The sequence below is a fragment of the Desmodus rotundus genome, chromosome 5 (assembly GCF_022682495.2).
Source record: "Desmodus rotundus isolate HL8 chromosome 5, HLdesRot8A.1, whole genome shotgun sequence".
Lineage (NCBI taxonomy): Eukaryota > Metazoa > Chordata > Mammalia > Chiroptera > Phyllostomidae > Desmodus > Desmodus rotundus.
The window spans coordinates 10,366,598-10,387,847 of NC_071391.1; the positions used below are offsets into that span (position 1 = coordinate 10,366,598).

The 21,250-nt window shown below is 46.6% G+C and overlaps 1 protein-coding gene across 3 annotated transcripts in view; it reads left to right on the plus strand.

The window, feature by feature from the left end:
- APLNR (apelin receptor) overlaps window positions 1-21,250 on the plus strand; it is a 46,784-nt gene that overhangs the window by 11,605 nt on the left and 13,929 nt on the right. The window lies entirely within an intron of this gene.

The window sequence follows — 21,250 nt, forward strand, 5'->3', positions numbered from 1 at the left end:
CCGGGATGAGACCCAGAAGCCCTTGAGTATCCTTGGGATTCAGCTGGCTGCAGGTCCTGTCCTGGGGTTGCTATCAGGCTGTCAGGGCTCTTGGAAGGTGGTGGTTACTTACTGTGCTAATAATAAGCTATTTTTATGTTTGAGAAAAGCAAACAGCAATTACCGAAGGAGCTGACTAAAGACAGATGTCGCAGGCTGGAGAAGGAAGTTATTTGGATTCTGATTGTGGAAATCCCAGGCAGCCCAACATGCTGGCAAACACAACATCATTGAGCTGGCAGGGAGTGTTCTTACCTTCCTACTTCCCCACTGAAGGCAATGAGCCCTGGGGAGGCAAGTGACTTTCTTAACGACGTTGCTAAGTGGCAGCTGAGTTGGTTGGTCGATTCCCAAGCCTGCTTGCTTTTCATGTCACCCCGTTATCTCTTTTTTTTTATACTGGATGGCTTCAGAAGGGATACCTGTCAGAGGAGATAGAGAATCAAAGGTCGTATTGACGTGTCCCATTTGTGTTAGTGATGATTTAACTTGTTTTATTCAAAACTGTGATGTTTGTGTCTCTGTTCTGTTCTAAGCACAGTTAGACAGGTCTAGTCTGAATCCCAATTCTTGTTTCTTTGTGTTATCAAGTCCGGTATTTCCTAAACTTTAGTGTGTAGAAGAATCAGTGGGGGATGTTGTTAAAAGTACAGATTCTGATTCAATAGGTCTAGGGTGTGTATAGAGGATCTGGTTTCTAAACGACTTCCGGCAATGGTATATACTGGTCCAAGGAATACATTCAGAGGAACAAAGACCTGAGACAGAATACTCATTAATGGACTGTTTTCTCACCTGCAAAATGGAATAAGAAAAGTAATTACCCATAATACTGTTCTGAAGGTTCCATGAGTAATGTTTGCCAGGGGCTTACACAGTCTGTGGCACATAAGAGGTGATCAGTAGTGTTTTAGTCCATTTGGGCTGCTAGAACAAAAATGTCATGAAGTGGGTGACTTCTAAACAACAAACATTCCTTTTTCACAATTCTGGAGGCTGGAAGTTCAAAATCATGGCCTTGGCAGATTCAGTGACTGGTGAGGTTGGTGAGACTGACAGCTAGCTGTCTTCTCAGCGTGTCCTCATCTAGTGGGAGGGGCAAGTGAGTTCTCTGGGGTCTATTTTATGAGGGGACTAATCCCATTCATGAGGGCGCCTCCCTCCTGATCTAATCACCTCCCAAAGGTCACACCTCCAAATTCCATCTCCTGGGTGATTAGATTTCAACATATATATATATATTTTTTTTTTAGTGGTGGGGGGACACATTCAGTCTATGGCCAATAGGTTTGAACTTTCTTCCATTCTCCCCTTTACCTCTCCTATTACAAAAAATGTGACTCAATGAACCTTTCACTACAGAGGACTTGGAGGATTTTTGCATTTAAAAAAGAATGCATGAAGAAGAAAGGAAGGCTCAACTGCAAGACTCCAATTATTGGTAATTCCTGTGTTTAAAATATTTTTATTTGGGTGGCAACAACAAAATAAAAATAGAGACTTTTGACAAAAGTGTGCATGTAAAATTAATCTGCTCAGAAGTTTGTTGGAAAAGAAAGATTAAAAATAATATACTGTATACATAGTTTTAATGTTAAAATTCACTATTTCAATCATCTTTCAAGTCTATGTCTCAGCTTATCTGTCTGGAAGTGCAGAAAAGGCAGTAAATAGGATATAAATCCACACTGGTGGTCCAGAGGCACAAGTACTGTTCTTAAAACTGCTTCTAACCAAGTGTATCCCACGGAAAGCCACTCCACCAGCCTGACATCAGTTTCCCCATCTATAACATGAGGACATTGAACAAAATCTGGACAACCCATCATCATAGATGGCCTTTTTTTGCTTGATTATGGCCCTAGACCTCAGAATCTCCCTCAACACAGCACTCTGGGAAGTTGAAGCAGCAAATGCAATTTTGAACCACCATCTCTCAGAACTGACATTTTAGGATTGTAAGAATTGCTAATGGTGGAATCTCAGGCATTAGAGTTGAAGATGGACCGTAAAGGATGACTAGGATTTTGGCAACCTGAATGCGGAGTAGGGGTGGTAAGAAGGTGTCCAGACTGAGGGGACAGTGAACAAAGGCAAAAGGTCAGGGAAGGGCAGGAACAGGTCTGGCTAGCTTGTGTGTAGGGTGTACATATAAGGGGGTGTAAGGTAAAGTGGGAATGATTAGACTAAGGACAAATCAGAATGCTACATTTATTTATTCAACAAATATTACATGGCAGATTACAGAAAGTGCTGTGAAGGAAGTACATTTCTGTATAGAAAATTATTTTGAAGTCAATTTTAGACAAGGAGCTCAGAGAAGGTCTCACTGGAAGGCGACCTTCAGTTGATACCTGAAGATGATAGTGAGTCCACCATGCAAAGGGCTGCTTGAGAGAGTTTCAGATGCAGGGAACAATACATACAGAGACTTTGAAGCAGGAAAGATAACAGTGTGTTCTCAGAGCTACTGTCAGAGCTTGGGGGCAGGAAACCATGGAGAAGTTGGCATGAGACAAAGTTAGCGAGACAAACAGGCCAGATTATGTAGGGCTTTTGAGGCATTACAAGGAGTGTGACTTTTTTCTAAATGCAACAAGAAGCCATCAGAATAATGATATGATCCAATTTGCATTTAAAATTATCCCTCAGGCTTCTGTGTAGAGAATGAATTGGAAGGGAACAGGAGAAGAAGCAGAGAGACCAGGTAGGAGATACTTCAGAGGCCAAAATAAGAGATGATGGCTGGTCACTTGAGATAGGGTCCATAAAGGCTAAGGAAGGAGGCATATTGGAGACATATTTAGGATGCAGAATGACTAAGACTTCTGATGGCCTGGGTGGTTGAGTGGGTGCAAAGATGTGAGAGAAAGGGGGTGAGAAAAAGAAGAGGGTTCTACTTCCGTCGTGTCACTCCTGAGATGTTAATAAAACATCCAAGTGAAGATGGCAAGAAGGTAGTTTGATATGCAAATCTGGAGTTCTGTTGAGAGGTCTGAACTGGCCATAAAAATATGAGCCTTATAGAGAGCTGGAGCTGTGAAGAATGCCCCTGAGAATCCAGGTAAGAGGATTGTTCACTGGGTTGGGTGACGTGGGGGTCACTGGTGACATGAACCAAAGGAGTTACAATGGATTGTGTTGGTAGAAGACAGAGAGTTGAACAATGGGTAAGCATTGGAGAATATTTGTGGAAGTAACTCTTTCAAAAGTTTTGCTGGAAAGGTGAGCAGAGAAATGGGCATCTTCTCCAGCTAGAAAAGAATGTGGGATGAAGGGACAGCCTTTAGGAAGTCAGAGATTCGAGGGTCAGACATGTTTGTGTGCTGGTAATGACCAAGATTGTGAGTGAGGGCGAGATTGAGAGTAACCATAAAGATGATGATGCTTCTTCAACAGAGAGGGACTGACTGGAAGAGAAACACCTTAAAGAAGGAATTAATGGATCAGGCTTTGATAACACACAACATTCCTTCAGCCTTCAGTAGATTAGGAGGGAAGTTAAGAGGATGTGCTAAGAAGCAGGTAAGTTGCTAGACTTTAGTGGTAGAAAGATGAAGGAGTCCTGGTTTTGTGATATCTAATTTTGAAGGAACATAAGATGAGGTCATTAGGTGTGCATGAGGTAGTGAAAGGTGTATATAAAGCTTTGAAGGCTTAAAGTATTATCTTGGGCAATGAAAAATCAAAATTCCTAGGGAAGTGTACAGTGCTGATTCTCTCCTTTGAGATTTGTGTCCATGAATTTAAAGTGAAATCACAGCCAGGTTGTGTGATTTTCTCTGGCAGCATTTAGCTGCTGTGGCTACAAGCACAGAGAAGATGCTCATTAAGTCTTAGAGTTTGCAAGGTGATTGTGATAGAAGAGAGAACTGTGAAGTGTCATGGTAATTTGCAAGACAGTAATTGTAAAGAGATGCAATGGAATTTAATTTATGTAAGGAAGGAAGCAAAGACAGGAGGAGGTGGCTGCTGGATAGTGGACATGTGGTGGGATCAATGGATTAGGGTCAGGAAAAGGGACAAGAAATGTAAGAGTGAGGGTCCTGCTATCATGAGTGAGCTGGAGGAATGGAAGGCAGAGGTCAAAGAACAGGATTTCAAAATAGAGATTTCTAGTAATGACATGGTCTGTGGTGTGACTGTTGAGTGAGTGGCTGCCATGGAGTGGAGAACAAGATTCTTGGGGTGAAGGACATCAAGGAATGGAGAGGCCAAGCTGCCAGTAGTTTGATAAGCAGATATTGAAGTTCTGAGAATCACTGTAGGAAGAAAGCAGTGAATATGATTGCAAAGTGGCAAGAAGGAAGAATAATGACTAAGAGGAAGGTAGAAATAGTTCAATGAGGAGGAGGCCAAGAACTAACTAAAAGTGGGGCAATGGTTAGCCCTTACAATATGTGTGTGCAAATGAGGAAAAAATGTTCCTCCTCCACTTGAAGCAGCTGTGCCCTAGGATGCATAGTGTGGGGAGGGTGGGCTGGATTTTACTCATCCCTCAGGTGGGCATCCTTGGCCAGGACACACTCTACTTGGATAAGCTGTACAGCCATGCCCGGTAGCCCTGGTTGAATGGCACAGGAATCAAACGAGTCAGCTTTTTGCAAGGGAAATATCCTGAAAGAGGTCATAGGGAGCAAAGATCAACCCTCTGGTTTTACAGGCAGAGAAATGAGGCACAGAGAAGGGAAATAAACATATAGGAGGTTGACAGCAGAACTGGAGAAAAACTGTTCTCCTGACGGTCGGAGTTTTCTGCCACAACCTGTCGTGGAAGCGATGTTTTAGCTAATGTTCCAGAATTGCAAATTAAAAGAAAACATGTTGTCCCTCAAAGTCGCTTCTGTGGGAGGTGATAGACTCCTTTCTGGCGATGCTGCCATTGTTCCAGCCACGTCTGGAATCTCCTTCAGAGAAATGATCTTAAGAGCCAGCTCCTGATCACAAAGGCAGCCCACTGCACTGGAGAACCTTGTTTAATACATGGGGTGGGGCCTGTCTTTGTCCTTCTCTTGTGTTGGGCCTGAGAGTCTGAGATGCTGCCTGGAAACATGGCTTCTCTACATCTTATTTGAACATGTATATGCTTTGCACTCAGCATGTTCTAGGCCCATGATATCCCCACTGAGGTCGGGAGTCAGCTGTCGCTGTGAGGTATGTTTGGACTGAAAAGGTTTTTGTTTTGTAAGGCTGGTATGCATGAGGTTTGCATCTGTCTGGCATCTTAAATGCAAGCAACCTTCCCCACCTATTTATGCAGGCAATGGATTTAGTAAAGGGTATTAGGTGGCTCACAGCCTCTCAGGAGAATTATGCTTCAGGAGGGAGCCATCCTCAAATTCTGCACTTCTTGTGGGGACCACACTGCTTGCACCATGAAGTTCTGGCTGGGACCAGATGCATCACTTCCACCACTGCTGACTCTGAGACCTCGGTGACTTTCTGCCTCTCCACCTCAGCCAGGAAACATTCCATGTGGCTCCTGGGTCCTCGGCTTGTTCTCTTTCAAAGTGGTTTCTTCCATGAGCTTGCTTGGTGAAGCCTGGGCCATATGCTGACACTGGCAGTGAAGGAGGCCACAGAAAGTGGAATTCAGCTTCTAACCTGGGAGGTGGTACTCATATTGTGGGAAGATCCACAAACATAGGGAGTTTGTACAAAAAAAAAAAAGCGTGTATGCTGCAGACATGGCAAAGGTCATCTCCTAAGCTGTGGGCTTCCTTGGGCCTTCATACTTAGACTTTGAGAAAGCTGCACTTATGTGTACAGTGGTGACTGGGCCATCGTCTTCCCAGATCCAGTGGCCCATCTTCGCAGAGTGTGATCACCAGCTTGGAGACCACAGGGCAGCTAGAATTTTTGCACTAAAAATTTTGGCTTCGCTTTAAAATGAATGTAGTTAAGAGAAAAACAGGAAGTTGTTTCTCCAAGCCCCTGCACATGGGTGGTGGTCAAGGTCAAATCCTCCTGCCAGCAAACCCATGTGCATGGAGGATGCTGAGACATTCTACCTGGAAATGCTACTGCTCAGTGATCAGAATCTCTTCTGTCTAGTCTCTACAATGAATAGAAAGATGACCCAGCAGCTCCCATACATATGGGGAGGGGTTCATCTGATAAGTGTTTATTGAGGGTGTACTAGGTGTTAGGAACTAGGGCTTGAGCCTGGGCCGAAGGGGCCAGGAGGTTTCAGAAAGGAGTAAGATATGGAGTCTATGTACAGGTAATGTGGTCTGTGTTGGCAACAGACAACCTATGTTTAATTGGGCATCAGTGGGGTGCAGAGAGTAGAGGAAAAGGGTCTTGGGACCTTTCAATCGTGCGACCGTGTCTGGGGCCTTGTGAACTACATTTCCCTTCTGCAAAATGGGGATAATAAGACTTAGCTCATGTGGTTGTTTGATGGGAGTAAGTAGTATAAAGTACATGGAGTAGCCAGTGCCTGACACAGAGTAGGCATTCAGCAAGCATAGTTACCCTGAGGCCCCCCACACCTGTCTTTCCCTCCCTTCAGTGAAAAGTGTGATGGGACCATAGAGGAGATGGTGGTCAATTCTGCTTGATGGGTTCTGGCTGGGATCCTCCTAATGATGAAAAGTTTCTTTGGGCAGTGGGCGGTGGGTCAGGAAGATGCTTCAGGCAGTGGAAACAGCATGATCAAAGTCACAGAATACCGTGTTTGGGAACTGGTGGGCTGAACAGCTGGTTGGTGTGTGAGTGGGAAGGGGCCTGGCTGGGAGTGAGGCTGGAGGGGATTTAAGGGCTCTGTGAGTCCCGCTGGGGGGGTATGAACCTTCTGTAAGCATGGGTGGTCAAGGAAGGGGTTTAAGGCAGAGGACTGGTCCCTAAAGGACAGAACAGCTGCTCAATGGCTGGTGAAAATATTTCTTTTATTTAGGAACTGACCTGGATTTGGAGTTTCCCCTATCTTGGCTTGGGAAGATTAAGATGAAAGGCCTGGACTATATTTTGGTCCTCATTCAATCTGCGTGGGGATATGTGTGGTTGATGTCTTGGAGAACCTTTACAATTTTTTTTTGAAAAAATAAGCTTTATTGAGGTGTAATTTATATACCATAAAATGTACCCATGTGAAGTGTATAATTTAATCAGTTTTAACAAATGTGTACACCTGTTTAACACTCACTATAATCAACATGCAGAACATTTTTATTACACTAAAATGTTCTTTTTTTGCTTCTTTTGTTGTCTTAACACCATTCCTGTTTCAAATAAGAAGCATAATAATACTATTTGTTAAATATCTATCACTCTCAAACAATGTTAGATATGTTACATAAATAACCCCAAATCCTTTTCTTAGCTCTGTAAAGGCAGATATTATGATCTCCATTTTGCAAAAGAGAAAACTGAAGCTCAGAAGTGTTAGGCTCTCTTTTCAATGTCACGTAGCCAGTGTACAGTGATGCCAGGATTCAAAGCTGGGTTTGCCTCATGGTAAAATCTGTGCTGAGCCCTGGCTGGCGTGGCTCAGCTGGTTGAGCATCGGCCTGTGAACTGGAAGGTTGCTGGTTGGATTCCTAGTCAGGGCACAGGCCTGGGTTGCAGGTTTGGTCCCCCATTTGGGCACATGCGAGAGGCCACCGATTGATGTTTCTCTCTCACACTGATGTTTCTCTCCCCTTCTCTCTCCCTCCCTTCCCCTCTCTCTAAAAATAAATAAAAAATAAGTAAATATTTAAAAAAATCTATGCTGATTTCACCACGTCACACTCCTGGGTTCCATTGGATTACTTCTGACATGAAAATGACATATCTATATACCTCTATATATTTTTCTGCTTATATCTATATCCCTAATTTATCTATTAATCATCTCTTTATTTACCTAACTATATAATGGAATGGCTGACATTTACCACATATCTCAAAATCGCCTATGTTCTCCAAAGCTCTGGGAAGCCAGGTGTGTTGATGAAGAAGCTGGAATGTGGTTAACTGCTGTGCCTAAAGGTGTCCTAGAGTGAGGGGCTCTGCCTGTCACCTCAGTCATGGACAGACCCAGAGCTGGTAGCATGTATTAACTCATACACTCCTAGTGGTGGAAATGTTAAGCCACATTTAGCTGGTCATTTTGAATAATTACCCTCAGTCTCATCTTTGGAAAGCCAGAATGGGATTAGACTGTAAACCTGCGTGGCCATGGCAGTGAAGTCTTGGGTGGCATACAGAGGTAGAAGAAGGGAAGAAAGAACAAAAGGGCTTATCACAAGCCAAGCTCAGTAACTTTGTAATTTATTCAGGATCCAGGCCAGGTCTGCCCCTGAGAGCAGTAGCAGATGGGCCTGGGTAGGCCCTTTTGATGCTGACTGTGTCCGTAAAAGGTTGGGTGAAATCTCCATCAGGCCATAAATATGTTCTGAGCTCCAAAAACAACCTTTCCTTAAAGGGCAAAATGCTCTCTGGTGGGGAGGAGACTTTATTTGGGTTTCCCTGGGGTGGGCAGCAGCTCACTGAAGACTCCTGGCAGGAAGCAGTCCTGGTGGCTCCTGGCCAGGCCGGTGCAGACCTTTGACCTTCTCTTTGGGCCTCAGGAACCGCTGCTTCCCCGGCAGGAGGAAGGTGGCAGGGAGGAGGGGAAGGCACAGGGAGGAGCAATGGGGGGGAAAAAAAGGAGCTTTCTGAAAGAGAAAAAAAAAAGAAAAAAAAGGGCTGTCATAGAACCAAAGTGAGTGGGAGGACCCCACTGAACTGTGAGTCTTAAGGGGCTCTCGGTGCTTTCTTGTTGTTATTGTTGGTTTCTTTTGTTCTTGACCTTTAGATCTTGAGTACAGAAAGGATCACTGGCTCTCCATTTTGCTTTCTGTAACAAAGGCCCAGAAAGGGGAGTGATTTCCCAGGGTCACTTTCCACTGCCTCTCACAGCTCTACTGTGCCATTTTGGGATCTAATTATTCCTGAATGGGGTGGGTCGACAAAAATAACAATAACAGCTGTAGCAGCCACAGCTAAAGTTAATTGAGCGCTTCCTAATCTTGACATTTCCTGAGCTTGATTATTTCGTGGGCTTTACTTCATTCAGTCCTGGTAGATGATCAGCCCCATTTTCCAGATGAGAAAACTGAGGCTCAGAAAGATGAAATAGCCCGACAAAGATGAACTGGTAGCCAGCAGGGGAGAGTTCAGATTGAAACCTAGGTTGATGGGATCCAGGGCAGAGGATCTCTCTGTTTCATTCATCCCATTTTCCGCCAGGCTTGGCAGGCAGGGGTCAAATTGCTCAGTTTATTATTTTTATGTAAACCACAATAGTTTTTTTTTCATTCTACATTTCTGCTTGAGTCTTGGTGCTGAGTCTAGCTTTTAGGCAGACAAAATTGATTAGTTTCAAATTAATTTTCATGGGTAAGGAAGGACTGGTTTAGAGAGACCAGGAGTTAATATGCATATAGAAGATCTATTGCCTCCTTGAGAATAAACCAATATGGCAAGAGAGATCACAGTTAATATTATTTCCCATTTATCCAGCTCCCTGAAGAGAAGTAACGTCCACTGAGCACACTTGTGCCAGTCATTTTAACATCTGTTATCTCAAAATCATTGCAGCTATCTTGGGGGAGGGTGCTATGTTTTTATGCCCATTTTACAGATTAAATTTAGAGTTGAAGTAATTTTATCAAGGCAATGCTATAAGTGGAAGTCAGGTTAAGGACCTTGAAGAGTCAGAACCCTAAATCCACTATGCCAAGTTACGCTCCAGGTGTTGGGCAAATAATTTAAATGGAGGGAGGACCGGATTTACATTCTACTCCCTGTGCTGGGGTGAGACCTAGGCAGACGAAAGGAAGTCTGCCTTATCTGATTTTCTTTTGAGGACTGGAGAACTAATTAATGCAAGCTACAGGGAAGCAGGGAACTCCTAAGGCAAGAGTCAAGGGGCTTGGGCCAGTGGTCCCCCGTGTTTATCCACCAATGACCCCCTTGTGCTCAGAAACAGTTGGACTTCCAAGCAGACTGTACTGAATGACTGAACTAATCCCTAGATTCCCTCATTGACCAAAAAATTAAGCTGAAACAACAGAACTACCCACCAGAATTCTGGGTTGCCTCATGAGGGCTGCGGAGAGCAGTGTGGGCTCTTGTTATCCATCCATTCCGTAGTCAGAGGCTCACGCTTTCACTCACCGGGGCTGTTGTGTGAAATATTGCTCGTACTAGGGACCTCTTCCACCTGAGTACACTCTCAGCCATCTGGATTCCAACCTGGGACCCATCAACATGGGAAATAAAGTATTTGTCTCCTGTTCTCATTTATCAGCTGCCCATTGTCCTTTGTCATGTTGAGCAGGATTGGTGGCTGGGGCTGGGGTATGGAAGAACGGGCAAGCCTGCAGCGGTGCTGGGATTCCAGTCTGCAGCGTCTGTAACCCTCCCGTCACTAGGCCTCAAAGAGGCTGAGAAGCTAGTTCCCAAATGGTGAGTCTTAAAGCCAGAGGGCTAAGGACTAGCTGCTGGGAACTGGGGGCTGCTGAGGGCATGGCAGCTCTGGGAGGTTACAGAAGGGTTTCCACCTGCTGGGAACAAACAATTCTGACTGCAGGGTCATCTTTATGGGAGGTTTGTTTCCTTAGTGGACTGAGCCCAGCTATACTGATGAAGGTGGGGCTGGTGAATGTGATCATGTGTTTGTGTGGGTATTTGGGTGTAAATGTGTGTGTCCATGTGAGCATACATATGTGTGTGTGAATGTGTGTGTTCTATTAGGGCTGGGTTTGGATTTAACTCAGCAAAGCCCCTTTGAAGTTGAAATCAGAAAGCTGAGCCCTTCTGTCCTCCCATCCAGAGCAATTCCATGGCTGAATGGCAGGAAAGGCATCTATAAGCTATTTTCTCACTTTCACACTGTCTCCTTGTCCCAAATGGTGTCACAAACAGTGTATTTGTGAGACCCCTTGCTGCTAGGTCTCTCTAGTTTCCATGGAAACCACAAAGCAACTTGAAGAGGGGTGAGGGGGGGAGGGGCAAGAGAGAGGGAGAGCCTGGGGCTCCATGGGGTGGGAGGCTTCCTCTCCAAAGGGGCGGGGCAAAAGGTGCAGGGGGAGGAGCAAGGATGCCACTAAGGACGATTTGTTGTCCTTAGTCTTGTGGCTTTCCAAATTGATTACAGGGCAATGAAGCCTCAGGGCCTGGAGGAGGAGGCTGAAAGAGACTTGGAGCTGTGTCTTGGGACCTGAGCAAGATTCAAAGTCTGGGACAAAGGGGCTGGAGGGAGAACCCTCTCCCCACCCCATTGCCTGTGAGTTAAACCCTACATTCCCTGGACCACCATTCAAGGTTTTCAGTATCTAACTCCACCAGAGCAGCCCACTTTCCTTGGTTTCCTTCCCAACAGTCCCATAGGACAAGTGTTGGCCTTGCTCCTGTAAGTTTCTCCAGGGCAGTGACCTTGTCTCATTTCTTTCTGAATCTCTAGTACTTGGCCCTGTAGCTGATATGAATTGATAAAATGTGCATGCTCACTTTGTAACCCAGAGCCTTTGCTTTCCTGTCTGGAGAGTTCCAGTTCTTCCCTCCCCAGCCCCCCACCCAAGTAAGGCCTACCTACATCTTCCTTGCTCAACTTAAGTCCCACCTTTTCTCTGAAGTTTCTCCAGCCCACATTCATCACCAGGGTCTTCAAAACAAGGAATATAGCTCGGTGTCTTGCACATACATATTAACATCTGGTTTCTCTGAACACCTGTGTCTGTGCTTGATCACAGCCTGTTTATTTTTAAAGTGCAGGCTCTTTCCTCCTGTTGGAAAGAGCATGGAATTTGGATCACAGTCATACTGATCAATAATTCAGTTCCTATCACGAGCGCTTTGCATGCAAAGTATCATGAAGTAAAAATCAGTCTGAGTGTGAGCTCAGCTCTGCATCTCTTTGTGAACTTGAGCAAGATATTTCAACTCTCTGAACCACAGTTTCCTCATCCAGTAAAATCGGAATTATAACAACAATTTCTATAGGGTAGTCTTGAGGATCATAAAAGCTATCGGTCAGGTCTTTGCTTTGAAACCTGGGAGGGGCCCTGAGGATGAGTGTTATTGTCGCTGTTGGAGTTCTCAGAGGGCAGGAGTCATGTCTTATTGATTTCACGGCTGGCCTCCTACCCCACTCCATGCACAAGCGCTTAGCCGCCCTGCTGGGCAAACACACACCAAATGTTTGTTGAGCTGAGCTAAAGGTTGGTAGAGAAAATAGCGCTGGGATGGTCCCTGAGTCCAGGTGGGGAATCCCACAGTGTGTGGCTCACGGGAGCTGAGTATTGTTGGGGTATTTGGGAGATTCTTAGAGTAACAAATCTATAAGGGTCAGAAGTCAGAGCCTAGGGCACTGCAGTTCTTAAGAGGAGATTTAAGGAAAGGGCAAAGTGAAGATTAAAATATCCTAAGGAATGGGGGATAGGAAAGCTCAGATTTTAAAAATACTTGGGTACCTGCTGCCTGCCAGCCACTTTTATTTACAAATTCTCATCTGGCTTTGTTTTCTCAACCACCTAGTGAAGTAGATGTTACTGTCCCCATTTTAAGAGTGAAGGGACTTGCCCAGACCCAACGCTTCCTCCACTGTTCCATATTACCTCCCTGACCCTGACCCAAGGTCTTGAGGTCTCATGCCCTAATGGAACTAGAGTAAGATGACCCCTTGAAAGACCTGCTAAGTGTTCCCCCGGGAGAGAAAACCAATAGGTGTGGTGACTGTAAGAAAACATCTGGTTGGCAATCACAGCTAGTCATCCAGGAGTGAGCTCACACCAGGGAGCAGAAATGCAATGGAGCTTCCTGTGTTGTTGCCCTGGTGGTCTGGTCCTTGCACCCCCTGCCTGTCTGTACGTCCACTTAACTCCCAAACATCCATCACCACAGGGCGTGGGGCGGGGTGACACAGAGGGGCAGTGGCATGGAGGGGGATGGGAAAGGCAACTGATGATCACCAACAGCTGGCCTTACTTGGCCCCCTCCCACCAGGCCTCGAGGTTCCCAGGGGCAGGGGTGAGTGATTAAGAACCGCCTGTCAGGACGTGCCCACCAGCTGCCAGGTGACCTCAGAGGCTGTTTAGTGTCTAGCAACACAATGTCAGTCACAACCTTTGCCCTGGCGGCACCACTGGAGGATAGAGCTTATTTCAAAAAGGAAAACATCTTTAAAATAGAAGCTCTTGCCTCCTCCTCCCGCCCCCTGGCTTTTCCTGAAACTTCAAGGCTCTCGGTGGAAGCCTAGAGATGGCTATTTCCCTTCTCCAGTCAAGCTGAGAAAGGGGGCAAGGTGGGAATTTCATCAATGGAACTGGCCACTGGGAGCAATTATTATCTTGGATCCCATGAAAATGATGTGACTTCCTAAGAAATATGTCAGAGAGCACCCACTTCACCCCTTTTATAAAATGGGGAGGACTTGCCCTGGCTGGTGTGGCTCAGTGGATTGAGTCCTGGTCTGTGAACCAAAAGGTCACTGGTTCAATTCTCAGTCAGGGCACATGCCCTGGGCCAGGTCCCCAGTTGGAGGTGAGTGAGAGGCAACCGATGGATGTATCTCTCGCACATTATTGTTTCTCTCCCTTTCTTTCTCCTCCTTTCCTGTCTCTCTAAAAATAAATAAAATCTTAAAAAAATAAAATGGGAAGGACTCTTCTTGTCATTCCTTAGCCCCTGCCTGTCACTCAAAGGGGTAGTGTGCACTCCCAAGACTAGGGCCACAAGATGCAATATGGCAGCTGCCAGCTCTATGTCACTGTTCAAATTTAAATGATTTAAAATGAAATCATATCAATATTTCACTTTTTCAGTCCCACTAGTCCTCTTTCAAATTTTTAGCAGCCACATGTGATGAGTACCTATCAGACTGGACAGTGCAGATATAAGACATGTCCATCATTGCAGGAAGTTCTTTTACACAGCACTGGCCTAAGCAGGGTTCTCCAGGCTGGCTGCCCATTGGAATTGCCTGGGAGCTTATGAAAAGTCTTGGCTGGGGCTCACCCCCAAGATGCTAAGTCATTAGATCTGGGATGGGGTCTGGCACTGGGATTTTTCAAAAGTTCCCCAAGTGACTCAAATGTGCAGTCAGTGCTGGTCCAGTGAACCCAAAACTTACTTTTCTATAAGGATCATGGGGAGTTTTTTTTGGAAAAAAATATAGATTCTTAGGGAACTTCTTTAAGGAATCAGAGTTGGCAGGTCTGGGGCAGGACTCAGGAACCTGTTTTTGTTAGCCATGTTAAGAACGTCTTATGGTGAAGCAGGTTTGGGAAACATTGGTGTAGACTAGAGACAGAAAGAATGTCACTCACCAGACACCTTTAAAGTCAAGCACTGTGTTGTGGCTGTGGCCAAAGGGTGCCAAGGCCATGATTGTCCAGCAAGGTGGGCTTTATCTGTACCTATGTCACAGTTAAGGAAAATGAAAATACATGAAAGGAAGTTCTTTCCCCAAGTCACTCTGCCAGTGAGTGGTGGCTCTGGCCTCTAGATCCAGCCTGAGTGTTAAGGGAAGTGGGCTCTGGAGTCATTCTGTGGTTTGAATCATGCCACTAAGTGTGTGACCACAGACAAGTCACTGCCCTGTCAGAGTCAGTTCCCTCCTTTGTAAACTGGTAACCAAAGCGGTCCCTACCTCTTTGGGATGTGGCTGTGATTAAATAAGATAATGCAGGGCAAGAAGTTTGCAGGCATCAGATTTGCACTCAACAGACTTCACTCTGGTGATAAGGACAATTCCCCTTCAGGCAGGTCTGTTCTTTTCATCATGTCTTTATCCCAAGAGAAATTGTTGTGCTTCTCTCACCATCTCCCTGTCTGCCTGTCTGTCTTTGATTTATTCCTTGGCAGGGAGGTGTCAGTTCTATCCCTTCATGCTGTGTGTCTCTACCTGCTGGATGTGAAGAGCCAGGAAGTCTCCTTGCGGTTGACTAGGTGAGTCCAGGCTGTCTCCTTGTCTCAAGCCCCCTGTGCTCCTTTCTCTCTCTCTCTGCTCTCTTTTTTTCAGACCAAAAAACAGAAGCTTAGAGTTGTTAAAACACTCACCTGGCCCTGGCTGGTGTGGCTCAGTGGATTGAGTGCTGGCCTGTGAACCCAAAGGTAGCTGGTTCGATTCCCAGTCAGGGTACAAGCCTGGGTTTCGGGCCAGGTCCCCAGTTGGGGGGTGTGTGAAAGGCAACCGATGGATGTCTCATACATTGATGTTTTGCTCCCTCTCTTACACTCTCTCAAAAATAAATAAATAAATACAATCTTTAAAAAAAGAAAGAAACAAACACTCATCTACCTTCACATAAGTAGTAACTAACAGAACTGAGATTTGACCCCAGGTTCAGGCCCCGAAGCTGTTACTCTAGGTTGTCACCCAATCAGAGAAAGAAAGAACAAAACGCCCACAGAACGAATGCAGCATTTTGAGTGTCTCACTTTGTATTCTGTGTTGATGCCCATCAACACATTGGATACTTGTGATGTACTCTGCGGGGTGGGGCAGTTATCCCAATTCCCAAATCAGGAAAATGAGGCCCCGGGACGATGCGAAATGCTAGGATTACCAAGTTAACAGGAGTCAGACGTGGGAGAAGCCATGGTCTGTTGGCACCTGCATTTCTGCTCTTTCCATGGAAATGATACTTTTTGTTGGCTGCAGTTTGGGAGCATCGTCACCCTCCTTCTGCCGAGCCCATGAATGGTGAGGAGCCTTTCTCCTCCAGGAGTGGAAGTGCTTGGATTTGGTAAAGGCCTGAGCAAACACAAGATGGGAGTTACCTCATTATTCCATCTTCCTCTAGCTTTTTCCCAGCATTGAGGGGAGATCCCATGACCTCTAGGTCCCTCTGGGGAAATGCTGGCTCCTGGGAAGCCCTTTTCCCTTCATTCACTGGAGTTCTCCACTTACATAGAATGACAACTAGCTCATGGGCTAGGTAGGCAGCAAGGGGACTGTGCAAGGGAATGGGTGTGTTGGAGTTGGCAGATCTGGATTTGAATCTCTCCTGTTTTATTTTCTTCTTGCTATGTGGCTGTGGGCACATCATTTAACTTTTTATCTGAGCCCCCGATTGTCCTACTGTAAAAGTGAGACAACTAATAACATCTGTGTTATGTGGTTGAATTAGACAATGACTGTTAATGTCTAGCACTGCCAGACACACAAAAGCTTCCCAGTAGGGCCCATTGCCATCTACACTCACAGTTATCAGCCAGCCAAGTAGAGGAACAGATAGAGGGAGAGGAAGTTGTCACGGTCCACCTGGAGTTGCCCCAGGGCCCCTTTCTCTCAGTGTTGATTGGGGACAGCGGAAAAGGGGGGCTGATCCTGGAGAAAGGACAGAGGCCCTTTAATGAGTTCAGGAAAGCCCATCTCCTGACAATAACAGCCGGGACTGTGCAATAACATCCTGCCAGGAGAGGAAGAGACAGGATTCATGGGGGGCGGGGAGCGTGTGGCAGCCTCAGTGCCCGCCTGCCTGCCCTCTGGCCCCTTACCCCTCAGGAGGCTCAGGAAGTAGCAGCCGAGGATCAGAGGGACAAGAAGACTTCCTCCTCCACATGCATCCTGGACTGATATGGAGACTGGGATACAGACAGTCCTGTTGGGCAGACTGTTAGTGCTTTCTCTCTGGGCTGCTCCCACCGTCACCCCGGCCTCAGCTGGAGCGCAGGTGCATGCTCACGGCCTCCCATGGTTCCACTGAGTCAAGGAACAGGACCGGTGAAGGGGAGTGGTTCCTGCCAGTCAAAACACCAATATTTGTTGAAGGCTTCAGTGATGATGGGGACACTGTCCCAGTTCCCAGGGAGTTTACCATTGGGTGGGGTGGAGAGACCAGGACCAAATACAGTGAGTGCTTGGGGGTTGGGTGAGGTGAGGGAGAACAAAGGAAGGCTTCTTGGTGGAAGAAGAGGAGCATACAAGTAATGAGGAGCAGTAATTGGATGTGTGAAGAGGTGGGGGACAACCCTGTGTGACATCTGGTGAGGGGTGTGAGAAGAGCTGAGTTGGGACCATGGCTGGAGAGAACACCAGGGCCAGGGGCTTTGAGAGCAGGTCACATAAAGAAGAATGACCTTGCACTGCAGGGTAGTAGGAAACCTTTCAAGCAGGGAAGTGAGGTGATCAGATGTGCGGTTTGAATCTTGACATGTCCTCTCCCACCAGTGAGCAAGCCTTTATAGGGATCTGCTCCTACTCTCAAGCCTGGAGGGGACCCAAGGAAGCTGCTTGTCAGAGCCAGGGTCCAGCAGAAGTGGAAGGCAGAGATCTGTGTGGGACGCAGAGGGACAGGGCTGTACCCCAGCTCTGTCAGTCGTTCACACAGTGACCTGGAAAAGTCATTTTCACCCTCTAGACCCCATTTCCTGGGTGTAAAAAAGAAAAGATGGAACCAGATGAATCCAAAAGGTCCATTCAGACAAAATATTCTATGATTGAAACCTAAGATAAATTTCCCTGCCCTCAAAAGAAGGTTCTGGTCTGGGGGCTGTGACTGAATGAGGCAGAATACTTGGCAAATGCTGCTGACCCTTGGAAACCATGTGATTGGGGTAGGGAATGGAGGGAGAGCCGTAAGTCTCCATGTCCTGGAAAATGGACTTTAGGTATTCAGAAAAGGCAAGGATTGCCAAAATGTGCTCACCACCTGCTGGAACAGGTTGGTTCTCCATTAATCTCAGTTCTGAGTGGGGTCAGCCTCTCCAGCTGGTGAGCAGGGGACGCAACAAGCCACAGCTGCTATCCCCATGGCTCTGTCCGCTGATTCCTGCTTTCAGGACCTTCCTAATAAAGGGGTGACTTGCTATTCCAAGTCTTTGGAGCCCTGGGGAAAGATGTCAACTTGATGTAGGAGACCTGGGTTATACGCCTCATTCTGAGTGACATGTTGTGCAACCTTGGGAACGTGACACTTCCTCTCAGGGACTTAGTTTTCTCGTCTATGCAGTGACAAAGTGACGCTTTTCCAAGTGACAGCTGCATTCTGGGCACTGGGTACTGGTGATGAAGGATGAAAAAGACTAGGTCACTTCACTCAGGCGGCCTTCAGTCCGGTGGGGAGGGTTGTGTGAAAACATGGGCTTTTGGTAGAATGTATAGATAGAGTGAGTACAATGCTGAAGGGATGCCTGGGGGTGTAGGGGTACAGGCATGCAGCCTCTGTCCAGCTGGGGAGGTGCAGGAAGGCTCCCTGAAGGAGGAGGCTAGCTTCACATTTGAATGATTAGTGAAAGTAAGGTGGTGGAAAGAGGTGGGGGGAAAGGTACTTTAGGCATTTCCAAAGAACAGCGAGTTATTGTATTTTGCCATGTATAATGTGCACTTTTTAGGCCAAATTTTTGAAGGAAAAGTAAGGATGTACATTATACATGAGTAGTACTAATTCTGTATCTATATAAATGTTTTCAATTCTTTTATTTGTACTTATGCATTAAAAGTGTAACTCTAGAAGGCAATAATGATATCTGTATGCAAAATAATACCCTGGAATACAATAATCGGTTTTGTTTCTAAATATAAATAAATACAAAATTGAATTAAAAAATTAAAATGAAAGATTTTTTTCCTAAAAATTTGGGCCAAAAACATGGGTGCATATTACACACCGGAGCGCATTATACACAGCAAAATACGGGTATATCTAGTCACCTTGCTTTTGCAGCATAAACTCCGGCTCCCCACCCCCTTGCTCTCCCTAGTCTGACTGATGCTCAGGAGCTGATCCTCCGTCTGCCCAGCCGGGCAGGCAGCCAGCACCAGAGGTCTCCAGGGTGGACATCTGAGCACCTTCTGCTGGAATGAACTCTGAGCATAGCCCACACTTGACTTGAAATCACAAGCTTGTCTTGGGAAGAGTGTTCCAGCAGTCAGCAGGATGTCTTCCCAGGAGGCTCAGTCTTAGATCAGAGCCGGCATAGCCTTGGTCTCTGCCAGAGTTTGCTGGGAGAGATGCCATCCACCCCTCAAGGGCTTAACACCCAGCTCCATCTGCCCATCTTGGGGAGTATTCATTGAGTGGAGGCTGGGGGACAGTAACAGTGAGAGAAAACAGATAATCTCATCAATGTGCACGCACAATAATAAACACATACAAAGATTGCTGTGCAGGAAAGGGAGGTCCCATGGGAAAGTGTAAGCAGGGCGTCTGAGCTGGCCTGGCAAGCTTATGGAAGGACGTCTGAGTGGGGATACTTGAGGTGAGATCCAAAGGAAAAGAAGAAACTTGTCAGTTGAAGAATGGGGTGGGATAGAGAAGGAAAAGGTCAGCATTGCAGACAAAGGAATAGCATGAACAAAGGCCCTGGGGTTAGGAACCCTGTCCATTAAGGCAGCAAAAGAAGCCCAGGTAGCTGCTGTGCAGAGGGAAAGGGAGGGTGACGTGACATGATGCTGAAGGGTTGGCCGAACTTAGTCCTGCAGGTCCTGCAGGTTGTGAGAAGGTTTTTGTTCTTCATCCTAAAAGCAATCCTAAGAGGAACCCATGTCAACAGGGGGCTAATATATCAGATTTGATGCCTCAAGGAGAATGGATGGGGGAGGAGGTGGCGGCATGGCTGGACCAGTTAGGAGGCTACTGCAGTGATCCAAGTGGGAGATCAGTCGGCCTGAACCAGCGAGTGACGGTGCAGGCGCTGAGGTGCTGTCAGTTTGGGAAGTGTGATGGGATGCATGCAGATGGCCGGGAGTGGGGCTGTGAAGGACATCTTCTGGTTTCTGCAATGACAGAGCTGTGGAGGACTGCAAGGTCATCTAGTCCACCCATCATCTGACTACACAAGGAAACCGAGGCTCAAAGATGGAGAGGGATGTGGCCACACTGGCAGAGACCTGGACTCCAGCCCGTGCTTATCCTGTTCTTTTACAGTAGAATTCCAGAATCTGAAAGTGAGAGCAGGAAGAAGCCCTAGAAACCAACCAGTCTAATTAATATCGTATAGATAAGGAAACTGAGGCCCCAAGGGGTGAAGGCTTTAGGGGCCAAAGGCCACCCAGGGAGTTAATTAATTAATCAACGGGACGGACTAGGCATATATAAACATGGCTCGGGTGACCCCTAGATAGTGGGACATGTGTTTGTTCAGGAGGGACATAACTTGGCAGAAGTCCCTCCAAATGCTTTCCCAAGCCTCCTTGCGCCCACTGGTCCCTCTGTCAGCTGGCTGCCTGGGGTTAGAGAATCCAGATGTCTGGGGCCGCTGAAGCCAGCCGGATTTTCCCACATTGTGGGTTCCCAGCGTTTGGACTCATCAGCTGAGCAGTGATGCTGCGGGAGGGTGGGTGACAGGGGAGGAAAGCCAAGCTGTTCTTTCAATGCGTTTCCCAGCATCTGAGTTTAGGGAGAGGGCTGGTCTCCCTGGGCACCCTGGATGTGCCCCCTCTCAGCGGGCAGAGCCCTGCAGCTAAAGCCACAGCTTACACAGGGTCCTTGCTCTTTAGAATCGAGTGATGAGCTAGGGTCTGACAGATGTTATCACAGACTGCCGCTTCCAGATGTGTTAGTGTGGACGCCAACATTTTCAGTTTTTAAAAAAAATGTTTTTGGAGAAAAGCAGGCTGAATGTTTGAGATTGGGATTGCATTAGGAAATTTGAGAACATATTTTTTGGCAACTGAGTAGTGCATCGTCAGTATGACCTGGCTTTGCCCTGAGGGCCTAGAGGGACTCTGTATGCTAGTTCTCCATTCTCCACAGCTGTCTGCGTGTGCCCTCAGGAATGGTCAGGCGCAGGGGACAGCAGCACCAGCTCTGTGGAGGCTCAGGTGGCTGGGAAGACTGGCAGGTGGGAAAGCACAGTCGTCACAGTCACACAACCCTGGGGGTGGGAGGGTGGGGCACAAACGTGTCCTGACTTCACTAACTACCTGCGTGATATTGGTACTCTCCTCTCTGAAGCCCAGTCTCCTGTTTTTCTAAGTGGAGATGAAGACACTTATTTCACAGTGTCATTGTGAGTATCAAGTGAGATAACTGATGAAAAGCATTTAGCATATTGACTGGCATTGAAAAAGTGCTCAGTAAATTTCAATTGTTGCTGTTACTTCTCACTCCAGGACCCTAACATCAGTCAAGATCGAGTGAGATTGATTCAGAAGAACAGAACCTCCCTCTTTGGTGTGGGCCTCCTGGATGCCCCTTGGGGTTCACTGCCATGGCAACAGGCCGGTGGAGTGGTGAGAAAGCCAATTGATCGGGCAGCTAAGCAGCCAGAACACTGCTTGCTCTGCCGGCGC